At 35.5% G+C, this 19,254-nt stretch overlaps 1 protein-coding gene and 1 non-coding gene across 23 annotated transcripts in view; both read right to left on the reverse strand.

Annotated features, from left to right (window-relative positions):
- The window catches only part of PTPRD (protein tyrosine phosphatase receptor type D), a 1,529,902-nt gene that overhangs the window by 611,584 nt on the left and 899,064 nt on the right, over positions 1-19,254 (reverse strand). For all 22 annotated transcript variants that reach the window (XM_057498672.1, XM_057498671.1, XM_057498666.1 and 19 more), the window contains exon 7: positions 10,721-10,759. The gene's annotated coding sequence lies outside the window, so the exon portion shown is untranslated. The remainder of the gene's footprint in view (positions 1-10,720; positions 10,760-19,254) is intronic.
- LOC118908888 (U6 spliceosomal RNA) lies at positions 5,423-5,528 on the reverse strand. The gene has a single exon (XR_005023416.2). It is a non-coding gene; the product is annotated as a U6 spliceosomal RNA (small nuclear RNA).

Consider the following 19,254-nt stretch of genomic DNA (forward strand, 5'->3'; position numbering starts at 1 on the left):
CAGTTCTGTCTGAGGTATAATTCACTTATTCATATATATAATAAGTGGGAGCCTATATCTAATAATACTCCACTGGTAATACAAAGAAGAATCAGGTGAGATCTCTACTTCTAAATTGTTCTCCATCTTTGAGAAAGTATAGGTAAACAAATACATTATTATAATACAGTAAGTGGTATTAGAAGTTATTTAGAGTGCCATGGGATTAACTGAGATGCTCCACCCGCAAAAGCCCTCCAGGCCAGGGCTTCCTGCAGCCCCCAGAGTGCTCCCAGAGGTTGCCTGAAGTCCTTGGGCAGGACCAAGTGCTGTGCCCCTCCTGGATCCCCAGTGCCCACAGCACAGCCGGGACAGGAGGTTCAGGCCCCAGCTCAGTGCCTTAGGAGCTGGGGGCCCTCCAGGGTTACTGCAACCCCTGGAGCTGCATCAGTAAAACAGGACTTGCAGTACTAGCCTCTCCGTTCTGGTTGATGATGACGGAACGTGCGTGTGTTAAGCTCTTGCCCTGGTGTCTGGTACACACTTAAGATTTCAATAAATGTCAGCTCCTTCAAAATAAAGACACTGAAAAATCCAAAAAAAAAAAACCATATAAAAGTCATGGTACCAAAAGAGAAGCCAGTCTTTGGAGCAGCAATATGAGCAGTTTAGTACTGCTGAAGCACAGTACGCGTAAGAGTAGGAATAGGGTAGAGAACTAAGGCTAGACATGGAGGGAGGAATCATTTCATGAACAGCCTTAAATTCTTTTTAAAAAGTCTGTGCCAAAGCAGGAATGAGACACGCAATGATCTGCATTTCAGAATCATCACTCTAGGAGAATGGAAATTACAGCTCGGACTTGTCCCATACAGACAAATCTATCCAGTCAAACAAAGAGACCCAATCATTTAAAGGCAGATAATCCTTCTTATCAAAAAGCTACAGAGACCATCTTGCCTGGGTAAGCCATTGTACTCTTACTGAACTCTGGAAAAAACTTCCTATCAAAGTCATCGGAGAGGAGGCTTATTAAAATCACTTAAAAGGAAAATCAATCACTTAAAAAAACAGTCATTTAAAAAACAGAAATTTAAAAAAGTCTTTGAGGAAAACAGATACCAAAAATTTGACAAATGAAAAGACAAGGTTACAAGATTATTTATTTTAATATTTTTAACCATTTTGGATGCCTGTTTATCGTATGCTCTACTTAAGAAAGCTATACAGTCAATGATAAACTGTTAAGTAATCCATGCCTCTTCACTTAGGTCACTTAGTAAGAATACATTCTAAGTCTCCAGTCTGACAATTCTATGAAAAAAGGGAGGGTATGAACTTGGCAACGGTTGTATCATTGGCTGCTGGCTTCGATGAGGGAAAAGATGCATAAATAAACTGCATGATAAAATAATGGGTTAAAAATCCAACCACTATTTAACATGCTCTTTGGAATTGTGCAAAGATCTTTAACTCGTCTAATGATAATGTACTGGGGACTTGCTAGTAATATAATTAAAACAAGCATTTTTTTAAAAGATTATAAAATCTTATTTCTTCTCTCTTTTACCATAATACTACTACCGTAAGTAATCATGTCAGGGAAAAAATATGAAACCATTTTGTTTAAGATAAATTGTACAACATTGTGCTTAAAAGGAAAACTCTTAAATTATATAATTATAATTAAAGCAGTCCTTAGCATATTGTCTTAAGAAATCCAACTACTTGAAAAGTAAACAAAAATGCATGAAATCAAACTAATGTGTGAATAAATATGGTAGACTCTCTTTAAAAGTACAAAAAATTCCCTCATTCACTTAATATGTATTTTGGAAATTTTTCCCATTATCTTCAATATTTTGTTTGAAGTACTCAAAACACTATTTATATACACAGTATGAAAACTACAACAAAAGATTATCAGGAATATCATCTGCTTAGGAAATGAGAAAATTGAGAATCAATAAAAACTAACTTGTCCTAAGTAATACAAAGGCCGAACCTAAACCCAACAGAGTCAAAATTATTGAGTTGCATGTATTTTACAGTCATAACATTAATATTTAAGCGAGCCACAATTTTAATGGTAACGTTTAATTTAAAACTGGAAGAAAGATTCTATGAAGATAAGTCAGCATGGAGAAAAAAATGTAATTTGTACAAATGTGTATAAGTGATTAGAAATAAAAAACAAGTTGAATGATGATTTGGATTAGCATTAAAATAATTAGATATAAGTCTCTCCATTGATAAAACTGTAAGATTTCTGTAATATCTGTGCCAATTTTGAAATATTCTACCTCCAATCAAGGCATAAAGTTTTTTATCTTTTGGATTCTACCTTAAATCTAGGCTTAAAGCTTTTATTTTTTTTAACCTTGCATAAAGCGTGTTAAGTACAGATTGCAAAAACACTAAGTAATAATTATAATTTATGGTAATCTTCAGAAATTGTCTCCAAATATTGGCTAGCTTTTTTTCAAGCTAAAAATTTTTCATTTTGTTCTGAAAATTTTATGTTCACTTGGAGCCTTTATGGAGGGATCTTGGGTAATTTTTTGTTCTTTATCTTTTTTGCTCCTTGGGATTTCCTCTAAAGAAGATTTGGAATTACAGAAGTATCCTGAAGTTGGCCAGCTCGTAGGAAGTTGGAAGTTGTTAGGAATTACCTTGGGAGAAACGCCTGTTATGAGTGGTTTAAAAAAAACATTGATGATTCCAACAACCCCTCCTAGAAGCTCCATGATTTCCAAAAACAGGTCAGAATATGAATAGAGGAAATATATGTTTGAGGTAATTTCTAAAGCAATGTTAGAAAGTGGCAGTTTCAATATATATCTTTGACCAATATTCTCTAGGCATTAAAGGAAGAAACTGATAGAAATCAGACCATAGACAAACATTGGAATTTTAATAAATGGGACATAATTACCTGCAGCCGTCTTTGAGTTTTGCCACACACTGACATGCTCTCTGATTCCCCCACGCGGTCCCTCCTGATCCATGCTTCAGCCCTCCCTATCCTGCTCGCTGCCTTGTGGGCTCAACTTTTATGAACTGCGTCAACCAGGCTCTTGCCTTATGGCCTCTGGGTTCAGGTGATGTGAATCACCAATAAAATATAGAAGGTAAAAGGAATTATGAATTATGGTGTTTAATCCTTTGTTTTCTAGTTGCCAGGGCACATGTCAAATAGTGGTTTTCTTTATGTAAGGTCAGATTCTTGCCGGATGACCCTCTTAAACAATACACATCTTACTGGGCTCTGATAACCCTATATTCTGTCAAGCCTATGTGTGGAAGAAGCTTCTAGTTTGAGTTAGCCTAGGATGCTTCACTATCCTTTACCCTATGCATCCTGCTAAAATAAGCCACTTTAATGAAACTCTCTTTAATCCCTCTAAAGTGTGCCATCAGTTTCCTGATAGGGTTCCAACTGATGCACGCTCACTGGATGACTACATGGTCATTGTTACATGTGAGAGTGATTAATGGTAGGCTGAAAATTTCATTTATAACACAACAGACACAAAAGTGTCCCTAACAAGAGTAAATATAGATAAATACAATTTCAACAGTTTATGTCGATTATTTTGGTTTGGGAAAAATCTCCTTTGGCTAGGGTTCCTATTTTGTATGTTCATAGATTGTCTTACTTATACACAGCTTTGGAATGTATATTTTGGTTACCTTAGAGATTGCTTTTTTTTAAAAGCAGAAAGCAGCAATTATGGTCTACAGGGGCACTCAGAGATAGTGTCTGTTTTAGAACTCCAGGAAGATGTGAAGGTGGCAAGTCATTCAGGGATCACCAGGTGTGGCTGCTAGCTACAGTGTTACACGTCCCACGTCCCAATCCACTATTCCTTAGGGGAATGCTTACAGTTCATCCATTATTCTCACATCCTGGATAACCAGTAAACCTGGAGTTTTTTATGTAATTCTTATAGAATTAAGTGCTTCTGTGAGAAAACAGACCTATGGATAAATAGATGGTAAAACACATATTAACTGCAGCATATAATTACATGGTATATAATCACCTCTGTGGTTGTTACAGGCCAAACAATAGTAGGCAAGTGAGGTGTACATTAAGAACAAACTGTGCTATTCAAGTCTTCAAACTCAGAATGTACTCAGCAAAGAAAGAGGTTCACATGTTGCTCATTGTCAGAATATCTAGGAACACATTCCTATGTGTTCCTGCAGAATCGGCTTCTTACGATGGGAAACGCTGTGGCTATGGCACTTCTGTATAGTGACACCTTATAGCTATTTTAGGAGTTATTTCACATTTTCTTTAGTAACACCAAATTAACATGATTTTTTCTGTAATGTGATTTTAAATTCTGGTTTCAAAGTTGGAGTTTCAGGGCTGTTGCTGATACTGGTTCTTAAGATGATAGCTTCTGTGGCAGACAGGCTTTAAGGTGGACCCCAGGGCCCCCTCCTCCCAAAGTGAATAAGACCTACGGCACACTTCTATCCAATACAGCTTGGCAAAGGTAATGGGACTTTACTTCTCTGATTGTGACGCATTATGTAGGACTCTGTCTTGCTATCAGACTAGTGCTGGAGGCTCTCCTTCCTCCTTGCTGGCTTTAAAGAAGCTTGGTGCCATGTTGTGAGAGGTCCTATGGAGAACGACATGCAGCAGAGAACTTCAGGAAGCCTTTGGGAGCTGAGAAAAGCTTCCATCCAAGAGGCAACAAGAAGTTGGAGCCCTTGCTCTTCAAGTCACAAGGTAGTCAATTCTGCCAACAACCTGAATGAACTTGGAAGTGGATCTATCACTTTCAAGGTGGGCCTTCCACATGAGAACCAGGCCCTGGCTGATATATTGATTGCATTCTTGCAGAGGACCCATACAGGCAATGTCTGTATCTACTCTTAGATACCCTGAGATAACAAATATGCATTGTTTTAAGCCACTGAGTTTGTGGTAATTTGCTACACAACATAGAAAACTAATACATTTACCCAATACATACTTGCTCAATAAGCATTGACAAATGAGTACTACGAGCCAGCATTATTCACAGTATTTGAGAAGACTACATAAGAGATAAATCCAAGCACTCAAGAAAGTTATGGTAGGTGATTTCTAATATATGTGGCTAAAAAAGATCAAACAGGTAAGATGCTTTCCTTTCACACACAGATATGGGGAAACAATTTACAGTGTCAAATAACTGTGGATATGAGAAGGTAAAACACCTATTAACTTTAAATGGATATGAGAACAAAGAAGATTTACTCAATAGTATTGGAATTTTTATCAAACTTTATCATTAAAGTTTGATGCCATAGGTATATATTTTTGCCATTCTGGCACCCAGGATAAGGAATCACCATTATCTGCCATGTCCTTAAGGTTATATATCCTCGCCATTATGTCCTGTAACATCAGGTGGAAGAACAAAACTGCACAAATTTTCACAAAACTCAGCAATGCTAATAGAAAATTTGTGACTTTCCTCTGCTCAGGGGCCATGATAACTTTGTCTGTATGGTTTCAATTTTAGTATATATGCTGAAGTGAGCACTGTGACTTGTCTCTGCATTCACTGCTCACTAGCCTACATTGCCAAACATTTATATCAAATCCGTATCAGAAAGTCGGTCACTGTTTTAAGATGAAGTCTTCAGTAGGTTTTTGAGAGTCTCAGTTGCTTGAATGAAACAAGTCATACTAACAGGAGCAGAAAGAAAGGGACCTAAAGAGAGGGTTTGGGATAGTACAGATACTAATTTTTAAAAATCTTATGCAATGATAATTGAAAACTCTTTCCACCTCTTACATTTGTCTGTTTGCTTTCAATTTCTGCAGCTTTAGGGACTTTCTATTAAAGTAACAAAAGAATAGCTAAAGTCTTGATGTATTACAAAGAGCTTCTGCAACAATAATTAATATATGGGACCACTGACACTAGAATTAATCCTGGAAACCACTCTCAAGGTAATGGGGAAAATAAATGCACCGTGGAAGTTCTGCATAGTGCTGTATGTCATTGTTGTGTTGTATCATTGATCACTGATGATGCAAAGAAGTGACCACTCACAAGACAAAACTAATAAGAGTCTTCACATATGGAAGGGTCCTTACTTCTATGTTTGGAAACAGAGCAGTCTAATGAATGTTTTTTTCTGCCCTCAAGGGCACAAGCAATAAGTTCCCTTCTCTTCCTTTCCCTCTGCATCATAGGCGGCACTAGAGGCCAGTTCTTTCGCTATCCTGAAATAGCTCTTTTGAATACTGATTTTTTCTTCTCCGAGATGTAAAGATGTGGCTCCAAGAGAATAGAGGAAATCCAAGTATTAGCACTACTGCCTGGATACAGGTATACAGACGCTGCAGACAGGATCAACTCTGGTCTGAGCTAAAGTGACATCAAAACTTGGGGAATACCTGGGCATAACGGGCGTGGGAGCTGTCCACTGTGCTTTTCATAGTGGCAGTGAAGGCACTATTGTCAGCATTAGTTCCATTATCGGGGGGGCCACTAATTCAACTTTTCTGCTCTTCACAAAAGGGCAGTCTAGACACTGTAGCAGTCTGAAAGCATCGAGGTGCGAGCCCGGATCCCTAGGTGACACGAATTCCCGTCAGGTGCATGCTGTAGCCTAACCAGCCTCACCGTGAGACCACACTGAGTGTTGCCTTACTCTTGAGCTCTTCTCAGCTGCTGAACTTTTGCCCTCTTCATGCGTGCTGATCCTCATAGTCAGTAACTATTGCAGACAATGAACATTTTTCTACAGCAAGTAAATTGTAAGCTCTAGGCAAGACTCACAGAAGAACAAGAACTCTATTTGGCAATAAAGAGGTAGCCATGCAACAACTGTTTGGTCCATTGCTGTTACCTCGTCTCTTTCTGGAAGCATGTTTTTGAGTCTCATGAGCAAAGTTGATCCTGTAAGCAAAACATCCCCACGATCCTAAGGTAACACTTAGTTCTCACAGTCTAGATGGAAAGCTGCTTATGTTGTGCAATTTAGATTCCTTCCCTTGCATAAGCCCCAAATGTTTCTCAATGATAACATCCCTGTTTCTAATCATGCCTTGACAAATTTCATTTAACAGTTCACCTTCTCCCTCTGAATTTTCCTGTGTGTTAAATCCACTCTTACAAAAGTATAAAGGGTATCTATAAGATTACTGAGAATGAGTACAGTCATAACCGACCCAAAAGAAAGCTTTATACTTGTCCAGAAATTCCTTACTAGGAATACTCTGAAGAGGAAATAAGTGTGTTTATCTATGGTAATAACAATACAGCTGCCTTGCAATAAAGTTAACTTTACTTTCATCTTTATCAAGCAGTATGTTTACACAGAAGACAATCTGAGGAAAGAAAAAAAATCTGTATTGTGATATCAGCACAATGAAAGTATATTTCTAAACATGGTCAGACTCTTGTTTATGAAGCAAGATGATGACTACTTAAAACCCAGTGTTTATATAGGCACAGATATTCAAGGCTGAGAAATGTCATAACACATTAAAGACTCAATTACTTCAACTTTTCTCCAAGATCACTTTTTCAATATTACTTATTCTAAAACATGTATAATACAGAATATTTCATCAAAAGGGGAAAATGGCATTGTTAGAGTCTTATATGTTTGTGTGTGTATGTATGTCTGTGCATGTGAGTGTATGTAAGTGAAAGAGAAGAGAGAAGAGAATTATTTGCTAATTTTGTTCAAAGTCTTAACTATTTAGGATATTTTTTCTAGAAAAAGAATAAAAGGTTTATTTTAGTGAATTTAGAGATAGTTATTTTAAAAATTAAACAATCAATCATGCAAGAGCCTTGTTTTAATTTTTTTCTCACAGCTTTTTTTTTCTAAAAAGTAAGTTCAAGAGGTTGTATCTCAAAGGAACTATCCAACATGCTTCTGTATATAATAATTATCGTCTTCTCTAACTTGAGCAAGTATACTTAGACCAACTCAGATGAACCACAAATTTCACATCAACAGTGGAAAAGCGGAGGTATACAGAAATGAGGCTCTTTGGGTTTTTGTTGAGAGGAATGCCAGTCAATTGGACTTCCCTCTACTAAACTATCATAGGAATGCAGATGAATTGAATCTTAAAAGCACACTGCAGGAGAACTTGAGGGACCTGCTGTCAAATGTCCAAGAAGGAATGAGGCATAGGTTTTTTTTTTTTAGTGCTTACTAATATCTTGCCACAGAGCCCATCTAAGGCACAACCCTGAGTCAGTGAGACTGTCTTGCCACTTACTCTGTCCGCTGGCCTTGCCCTCTTTGGAAACCAGCAATCACTTTTGCTCTCCCTTTTCTTTTCCACTAAATATTTTCTCTATTAATGTGGGCAAAATCATGGTGATAGTACATCCACAGATATTTGTATTGAAAATATTATAGACCATTAATGGAAGCAGCAGGGAGTTTTGTAATGCACATAAGCTGTGTAAAGAGTTCTGGATCCCCACTGCAGCTCCTTCTCTTTGCTAGATGACCTCAGGCCTGCTACTCAACTCTTCTGAGACATACCTACAAATAGGCGTGATTAAAGATTCTTTACAGGATTAATATGACAGTTACAGGAGGAAATGTATGTGAAACCACCTAGTCTACTACTACTAAAAAGGGTAGAGGGTCCTAGTTTTATTCAATTAGAGGATTGTAAAGCACCAGACAGCAGGGGAAGATTTTTATGAGATGGAAAGATATTTCCTGCACTCCACATATAAAGCCATAAAGACGATGACTAAAGCTTTTTAAACGATAGGTTGATTTACCCCCCAAAATAACTTTTTAAATGATAAAGTTGAATCACAAGTACAAACACCTGCAAAAATCCTTGCGATGTCACTTGTGGAGACCAATTTTGGTGACACAGACCTCTAGGGAGCTAGCACCTGAGTTGCACCATTAAGTCATCATTAATGTTGATCAATTTCCAAATCCTTTCAGACTGATAACTTGCTTAAGTGCCGCAGCGATTGTGTGAGTTGGTGGCTTTATCCTTGTTTAAAGCACAAAAGTGCCAAAGCCCAGAGCAATTACATCGACCTTAGTGGTGGTGGGATCTCAGGTGGTGTTTGAAGCCAGTCAGAAGGCACTTTCCACTCTACCACCTTTAACCTCTTCTCTATATTTACATAAGTGAGTGGATGATGTACTATTACTGATAATAATATACATAATGGATCATAAATAACCAAAACCTTTTCCCCAGGATACTTCAACTCGAGACCTTTTATCATGATGATAAATGATTCACACATAATAGCCACAAAAAAATACCCCCAAAGACAATGAACAATATCAACAACCATAAACCTAAAGCCACACTTTCCTGAATGCTGTTAAAAATGAATTTTTACTTATTTGTATCTTTCTGCCAATAAAAGGGAGGTGACCTGCTGAATCTTTGTGATTTATGCTTTGGGACAGAAATATTGCCAATGCTACAAAGTTCCTCAGTAAATCTGTACATTACAATTGAGATCAGTGCCTCTCTGTTAACCTTTCCTTTTCCTGCAAATAGCAATTACAGGATAACTACAAGGTAAATCTAGGGCTTTGTGTCCCTGAATGCAGGATTAATTTGAACTGTTCTGACTGTAAATTTGAATTGTTTAACATATATTTTCTGTAGATTAGAAATACATTTTAATGACTTCTTTCACCTCTCTCTAAATGCATGATTTTTCCTTTTTTAGAAGTGATTTCAAGAGTAGAGCAAGTTTAGATATTCATAAGAAAACTTGAAACAAATCAAGAAACATTTTCTTCATTTAAACATGGCTTAAATTGAGCATAAAGCAAGATTCTTAGAAACATCAAATAATTACACAATGACTAGAATTTTTTCTTCTTCAATAAAGTAGATAAGTACTCAATGCTTCTGTTTTAAACCACTCAAGTTCTACTTTCAACTAAATTGTCAAGTAAGCTAAATAGCAAAAATTAAAAACGGAACATTCTCCGTATTTTACCACTTACTTTTTTCTTTCTCCCTTTTTCTAAGTGTAACCTGTTTCTACTTCCTTTAGTAGCCATGCTCTCTCTCTATTCTTAGTTTACCTTTATTTCCTTTCTTGTAAATATTGATAATGATGAATGTGTAATTTATTTGTTTACTCTATTCTTATGGTGATTTGCTTTCTTCTTATTTTGTTCAGTTCTCTCCCAATCATTTGATTTCCTTCTGACCATTTGTCTACCTGTTCTCTTTTTTCCTCCATTAACTGAAGGCTCTTGTCTCATTGTCACCAGGCATCTCATTCCAGTGTTGGGGTGGATCCCACATTGCCCAGACTTTCTGGTGATGAGTCATGGTATGAGGTGGTTTGGGAAATCATAACCACTCTACTGATATGCAAGAGGTAAGAGTAAGACAACTATAACCACACATATTTGCAAATTACCTTGAAGAAACTCATTGTATAGATTCACATTCACTCTTGACTGTAAAAACATGCCCTTTACTTTGGGCTTGAAATTTCACTCTATCTGTCATCTGTTTATATCTGTTTACCATATACAGAAAATTCATGTAGGTTTTTTAAGCCTCCAAATAATCTGAAAGTGTTAACAGTTTACTTTTACTTCGTGTACTTAAAATAAAATTGCTAACACTTTTCTGAGAATCTACAACTTATAGTAATAAGAAATACCATTCAGTAATAAAACAAAGGGAATTTGAAAGTCAGGAAAAAAGACCAACACAAAACACCCAGCATGCTTTAAACCTTACTTGTTCTTTGGATCCCACCGGTGTTCCCCAGACGTCTCCCTAAACAAAGGAAAAAATATGACAACGATTAAGATGTTGTGAAAATGATGCTATTAAGATGCTGCTTATGTAGGTGAAGTGTGCTTATATTATTTAACTAGTGGAAAATGTCCAATTCCAAAAAGAACTGAAATTAATTGTATTTTGGCATTTCCCTTCATACTCATTGTTATAAAGAACATCTTAAAATGTTCCTTTTCAAACAAGAAGCAAAACATGCTATGATTATTCTAGGAAGAGGAGTGATAACTTTAGAATATTAATTCAATATACTTTGTAATCAAAATTACATGTAACATAAACTAGATAACATATATATTCATCAGATACTAAAAAAACAAGTTTCTGTTGGAAAAAAGTACATGAAAAATTCTTACAAAATGAAATATTCCTTGCATTGTAAACATTTGATGGTAGTTCTCTGGTAAACATGCACAAAGTGCACTCAATTGCTTTAATTAACATCACAGAGTCTCTAGAAAGATAGCCTCTCCCAAACCATGATGAAAAAATTAAAAAAGAAAGAGATAAATCTAGATCTTAAAGTTGGACTGAGGAAAAGGTTTACTAAAATTTTAATGAGAAAATGGATATTTATTATTAATATATATTTTTAATTAGGGTTGAAATAGATACAAGTACAGTGGAAGTGTTACAGTGTTTCAGAAGTTTCAGAAGCCTTTCTGAAAACTGTACAACTATGCTGACATTTTTCCAAAGATTTTCATTAAATATGCTCACCTGTATTTTTTTTTAATTTTATACAAGTGGAACTGGAAAAATCAATTAGGAGTCTATGTGAGTAGATTAGGCAAGCTCTGAAAGAAAGGAGAAGTAGAAACATGTGAAATACATATTTAATGTAGGGCATGAAATGCGTGGTTAACCCATCAGGAAAATTAATGGAGGTTATTATTGTAATTACTGTTTTAAAAAATTATCTGGCTGCTGTGTGATCCCCAGGTTGGGCAGAGGGTAGTTGAAAGAGGAGATGAAATTCCATGAAGAAGCTCAGACTACCATCTTGGCAGTGAGGGTAAAAGATGATGAATTGTTTGATGATATGTAGTAGGTACAAAGAAAAGGCTTGTTGATGCACTAGACATGCAGGTATGGCAGAGTAAGGAACCAAGGATGATGGCCAGGTTTGTGGTTTGAGCAACTGGATATTATGGGGCTGCCATTTCCTGAGACAGTGAAGATTGGAAATATATTAAAATTTGAGCATAATGGACAAATTCCATTTTGGACATATTATTTGTGAAGTGCCTGGGAGACAACCAAATGTAGACATTCAGTTTCTGGAACTCAGAGGAAAAGTTTGAGCTGCACAAATGATTTTGAGAATTGCCAGCACATGGATGAGAGAGAGTGACTGCCATGGAATGAAGGCAAATGCCATCAAATGGAAATAGATAAAACAACCCAGTATCGGGATGCTAGGTGGTTTGTTTGCTTGGATGTTTACATCTTTCCTCCTTTCCCCAAATAATCACAATGAGGGTGAAGAGGAATTCTATGAGCCAGAAGCTAACTTTAATTATTTCTTATGGCCATTAGAGACTACTATCTATCATTTATGCTTAAAAGTCTGCCAGTATAGAAAATAAGCACAAATATGATATTTTATTAACTTAATCTGCCTCTAGTTTAATCCTCAAAGGTTCTTGGATGTCACATTGCTTATTTAACAGGTGTTTATATTACCTCACCTAAAGTATATCTCAAATAAACTTGATACAGCATTTGTTACATACATATTTTCTAAATCAAATTAGAAATGAAGAATGAGCTTTGCTAGAATTCTCAAAAAGAAGTCAAAATAACTTGGAAAACTTGAACATTCATTCTTTGCAACAGGTACTTGGGAAGTAGAAAAAAACTGGTATGACTTATTAAAAGTAGCTGGGAATTCTGCACTGTGATGCTCTATCATCAGCAGCTCTCACATACTCATAAAGATGAATCATAGAAATAGAGCAAATAATTTTGGGATTATAGTTTATTAGTATAGAAGGAGAATGAAACATGAGTTTTGTGGCCAGTGTGAATAGTATTCTTCAGAGTAAAGTTCGGTTTGAGAATGATCCGTGGCAGTTTTGGCTTTCTTCATTTCCATTTGCTTTGAGCATTAGTGGTATGTTGGGAAGTCATATAACCTTACTAGATTTTTGTTTCTTCTTCTGGATAATGGAAATAATACAACTTCCCTGGGTTTTGATGAAAATAAATGGGATAAAGCACACAAAAATATCTTGGTAGAAAACAACTGTAGACTGCAGAAATAACACAACTACAATAATAATCATAGTACCCATAACTAAGAGTGGCCCTGATAATTATTTAAAAGAAATATTCAGTGAATTTTACTTGTGTACCGAATTTAATTTCACTTAGAATTATTAATAAGACTTCAAAAGAAATAACATCACCTCTTCAGATATTGAAGAAAGAAAATAAATGGAAGTGACAGACTTTTTTTTCTATCTCTGTACACTCTACTGACTGAATTTTTGGCAAACATGATAAAAATGAAAGGTCTGGTACATTGCTTGAATGAAACACAATTATGAAATATGGTTCTTTCATCTTTCCCATTCCTCTCTTTATATTTAGTTGCTCTTATAATTTTGTAATTTACTTAAAAAACTAATTACTGTGATACTGCTTTTGATGATCACATTATCTCACCTTTGATTAAGAGTAAATCATTATAATTTTTTAACTGTTTAGTTTTACTTTACTTTTTATAAAAATAATACATACTTTCCTCCTTACAAAAAAATTAAATATTCACTGTTGATAATTTACAAACTACACTGAAGAAAAAAAGAAAAGTAAGAGTTATTCTTAATCCTATCACCAAGAGATACCTGCTATTGACTTTTTGGTATATAGCCACTAGTCTCTTTTCTATAAAATATATTTTATGAGTTCAGTAATGGCCTCATGTTGCTTCTATTTTTTACTTACTTTTCATAAATATATTTAAGTGATATGATTGTTTTCCTACAGTCATACAAAGAACAGTTTTAGGTACTTCATAGTCCTTTTAAATTTTAATTTAATGGATGAAAAAGTTAGAGCCATTAAAAAAGGCTGTTCTTTTTTTCTTGTACAAACAGCTGTGTGATAAACATCCTTAAAGCTGTATATTTGTATGAATCATGATTTTTTTCTCTAAGATAAGATGAATTGCTGGACTCAGTTAAGCCTGCATATCAAATTACAAAGAATTTTATAATACCTATTGGCAAGTTGTAGTCCACAAAGGTCATAACATTCAATATTCCTACCAGTAAGATTTTAGAGCACCTCCTTCCTCACATTGCAGCTAGTGGTAGATACTGTCATTTTTCAATTTTTATAGTTTGCTAATTTGATAAATAAAACTATATTTTGTTGTTTTAATACATGTTTCTTTGGTTACCAGTTGGGTTGAAAAGCGTTTCATGTTTTTTCTTTGTATTTGTTAGTTTCTTACATGCTTGTTTTACTGCATGGTTTCCATTAGAGCATGCATCTGTGGTATAATCACTTGTAATTACTTCTTTTTTTTTTTTTTTTTTTAATAATTATTTTTTATTGAAGGGTAGTTGACACACAGTATTACATTACATGAGTTTCAAGTGTACAACACAGTGGTAGAACATTTATATACATAATTCTAGGTTCCAGCTATCACCCTACCAAGCTGTTACAATATCTTGACTATATTCCTTATGCTATACATTACATCCTGGTTACTAATTTATTTTACCATTGGAAGTCTGTCCTTTTTTTTTTTTTTTTTTTTTTTTTGTGAGGGCATCTCTCATATTTATTGATCAAATGGTTGTTAACGACAATAAAATTCTGTATAGGGGAGTCAATGCTCAATGCACAATCATTATTCCACCCCAAGCCTAATTTTTGTCAGTCTCCAATCTTCTGAGGCATAACAAACAAGTTTTTACACGTAGAACAAATTCTTACATAATGAATAAGTTACATAGTGAACAGTACAAGGGCAGTCATCACAGAAACTTTCGGTTTTGCTCATGCATTATGAACTCTAAACAGTCAGTTCAAATATGAATACTCATTTGGTTTTTATACTTGATTTATATGTGGATACCACATTTCTCTCTTTATTATTATTATTTTTAATAAAATGCTGAAGTGGTAGGTAGATACAAGATAAAGGTAGAAAACATAGTTTAGTGTTGTAAGAGAGCACATGTAGATGATCAGGTGTGTGCCTGTAGACTATGTGTTAATCCAAGCTAGACCAGGGCAATAAAACATCCACGTATGCAGAAGATTTCTCTCAGAACGGGGGGGTGAGGTTCTAAGCCTCACCTCTGTTGATCCCCAATTTCTCACCTGATGGCCCCCCTGCGACTGTGCCTGTCTTAGGTTGTTCCTCCCTTGAGGAATCTTACCCGTCTCTGGCTAACCAGTCATCTTCCGGGGCCATACAGGGAAATGTGAAGTTGGTAAGTGAGAGAGAAGCCTTATTGTTTGAAAAAGTTAGCTTTTTACTTCTTTGCATATTTATGCCCTGTGGCTTCTATGCCCTGTAATTACTTCTTATAGATTAAGGATATTAGCAATAAAGACTGATTAAGAACACCAATGATGACTTTAAGAATTCCAGGATTAATATATGCCAAGATTCATCCTAAAACCCAAGAGAAAGTTAAACAGCTTTTGCAGTTTACTGAAATGCAAAAGTGATTATAAGTAGATGAATGAATTTAAGTTCAGTTTTATGCTTCATTTTTTATTACCCCATTTTCATTCAAATTTGAATCAATGTTGCATTTAGTTTATTGCTGCTTGTTCCCTTGAAAAAAATTTTAAGTTGTTTACAAACCTATATTATTATTCATTATTGTATTGGTTATGTTTTACTTTCCCTTGAAACTGTATGAACATGTTTTTCCTTTATTACCCCAAAGGAATAAACTGCTATAATTAAATTTTTCCTTTTTTTCTTTTAAATTGAAATATAATTGACACATGGTATTCTGTTAATTTCAGGTGTACAAAAATTCAGTATTTTTATACATTACAAAAGGATCCTCACCCGAGTCTATGTACTATCTGACACCATACAAACTTGTTATAATATTGACTATATTCCCTATGCTGTACATTGTATCCACCTGACTTATTTGATAACTGGAAACTTGTACCTCTTAATCCCCCTTACCTAGTCCACCTGCCACCCCCCTAACTACTCCCCCTTCTGGGATCCAACAGTTTCTTTCCTGTGTCTATGAGCCTATTACTGTTTTGTTTATTCAATTGCTTCTCTTTTAGATTCTATATATAAGTGAAATTCTATGGCATTTGTTTTTCTGTCTGACTTTTTCACTTAGCATAATATTCTCTAAGTCTATCCATGTTGTTGCAAATGACAAGATTTCATTCTTTTTTATGGCTGAGTAGTATTTCATTACACACACACAGACACACACACATCTTAACAATTAATCTCTTAATAGACAGAAGTTGCACACATCTTATCAATTAATCTCTTAATGGACAGAGGTTGCTTCCATATTTTGTCTATTATAAAAAATGATGCAATGAATATAGGGGTGCATGTATTTCTTTAAATTGATGTATTCACTTTCTTTGGATAAATAGCCAGAAGTGGAATTGCTAGATCTTATATAGCTCTATTTTTAAATTTTTTGAGGAGCACACATACTGTTTTCCATAGGGGCTGCACCGATTTCCATCCCACTAACAGTGTATGAGGGTTTTTTTTTTCACATAGTTGCCAGTTGTGATTTTTTTATCTTTTAGTTCCTTGCCAATCTGATAGGTGTAAGGTAATATTTCATATGGTTTTGATATACTTTTCTGTGATGATTAGTGATGTTGGAGCATCTTTTCAGGAGCCTGTTGGCCATCTATATATCTTCTTTGGAAAAAATGCCTATACAGATTCTCTGCCATTTTCTTAATGAGGTTGTTTGGGTTATTTTGATAAAAAGTTTTTATACACTTTAGATATAAACCCCTTATCAGATAAGTGAATTTCAAATGTCTTCCCCATTCAGTAGGTTGCCTTTTCTTTTTGTTGATGGTTTCCTTCACTGTGTAAAATATTTTTTAGTTTTATGCAATCCTATTTGTTTGTTTTAGCTTTTGCTGTCCTTGAGTGTGAAGGCTGGTCCATGAAAATATTGCTAAGACCAATGTCAAACAGCTTACTGCCTGTGCTTTTTCCTAGGAGTTTTATGGTTTTTCTTGGAGTAGTATATCTTTAATCCATTTTGAATTAATTTTTGTACTTAGATTACTTGGGGTGGCATGGACATTTTAACAATATTAATGTTTTCAGTCCTTGGGTGTGGAATATCTTTCCATTTATTTGTAGCATCTTTAATTTGTTTCATCGATGTCTCATAGTGTACAGGTCTTTCACCTTGGTTAAATTTATTCCTAGTTTTTTTCTTTTCTTTTCTTTTTCTTTCTATTTTGTTATCATTAATCTACAATTACATGAAGAATATTATGTTTACTAGGCTCTCCCCTATACCAAGTCCCCCCCACAAACCCCATTACAGTCACTGTCCATCAGCATAGCAAAATGTTGTAGAATCACTACTTGTCTTCTCTGTGTTGCACAGCCCTCCCCTTTCTCCCACACCCCACATTATGCATGCTAATCATAATATCCCCTTTCTTCTCCCCCTCTTATCCCTTCCTACCCACCCATCCTCCCAAGTTCCTTTCCCTTTGGTAACTGTTAGTCCATTCTTGGGTTCTGTGATTCTGCTGCTGTTTTGTTCCTTCAGTTTTTCCTTTGTTCTTATACTCCACAAATGAGTGAAATCATTTGATATTTCTCTTTCTCCACTTGGCTTATTTCACTGAGCATAATACCCTCTAGCTCCATCCATATTGTTGCAAATGGTAGGATTTGTTTTTTTCTTATGGCTGAATAGTATGCCATTGTGTATATGTACCACATCTTCTTTATCCATTCATCTGCTGATGGACACTTAGGTTGCTTCCAATTCTTGGTTATTGTAAATAGTGCTGTGATAAACACATGGGTGCATCTGTCTTTTTCAAACTGGAGTGCTGCATTCTTAGGGTAAATTCCTAGGAGTGGAATTCCTGGGTCAAATGGTAAGGCTATTTTGAGCATTTTGAGGAACCTCCATACTGCTTTCCACAATGGTTGAACTAATTTACATTCCCACCAGCAGTGTAGGAGGGTTCCCCTTTCTCCACAACCTCGCCAACATTTGTTGTTGTTTGTTTTTTGGATGGTGGCCATCCTTACTTGTGTGAGGTGATATCTCATTGTGGTTTTAATTTGCATTTCTCTGATAATTAGCGATGTGGAGCATCTTTTCATGTGTCTGTTGGCCATCTGAATTTCTTTTATGGAGAACTGTCTGTTCAGTTCCTCTGCCCATTTTTTAATTGGATTATTTGTTTTTTGTTTGTTGAGGTCAGTGAGCTCTTTATATATTTTGGATGTCAAGCCTTTATCGGATCTGTCATTTACAAATATATTCTCCCATACTGTAGGGTACCTTTTTGTTCTATTGATGGTGTCTTTTGCTGTACAGAAGCTTTTCAGCTTAATATAGTCCCACTTGTTCATTTTTGCTTTTGTTTTCCTTGCCCGGGGAGATATGTTCAAGAAGAGGTCACTCATGTTTATGTCCAAGAGATTTTTGCCTATGTTTTTTTCTAAGAGTTTTATGGTTTCATGACTTACTTTCAGGTCTTTGATCCATTTCAAATTTACTTTTGTGTATGGGGTTAGACAGTGATCCAGTTTCATACTCTTACATGTAGCTGTCCAGTTTTGCCAGCACCATCTGTTGAAGAGACTGTCATTTCCCCATTGTATGTCCATGGCACCTTTATCAAATATTAATTGACCATATATGTTTGGGTTAATGTCTGGAGTCTCTAATCTGTTCCACTGGTCTGTGGCTCTGTTCTTGTGCCAGTACAAAATGGTCTTGATTACTATGGCTTTGTAGTAGAGCTTGAAGTTGGGGAGTGAGATCCCCCCCACACTTTATTCTTCTTTCTCAGGATTGCTTTGGCTATTCGGGGTCTTTGGTGTTTCCATATGAATTTTTGAACTATTTGTTCCAGTTCGTTGAAGAATGTTGCTGATAATTTGATAGGGATTGCATCAAATCTGTATATTGCTTTGGGCAAGATGGCAATTTTGAGGATATTAATTCTTCCTAGCCAAGAGCATGGGATGTGTTTCCATCTGTTAGTGTCCCCTTTAATTTCTCTTAAGAGTGTCTTGTAGTTTTCAGGGTATAGGTCTTTCACTTTGGTTAGGTTTATTCCTAGGTATTTTACTCTTTTTGATGCAATTGTGAATGGAGTTGTTTTCCTGATTTCTCTTTCTATTGATTCATTGTTAGTGTATAGGAAAGCCACAGATTTCTGTGTGTTAATTTTGTATCCTGCAACTTTGCTGTATTCCAATATCAGTTCTAGTAGTTTTGGAG

Source organism: Manis pentadactyla, chromosome 3, assembly GCF_030020395.1.
Source record: "Manis pentadactyla isolate mManPen7 chromosome 3, mManPen7.hap1, whole genome shotgun sequence".
In the NCBI taxonomy this organism is placed as follows: Eukaryota; Metazoa; Chordata; class Mammalia; order Pholidota; family Manidae; genus Manis; species Manis pentadactyla.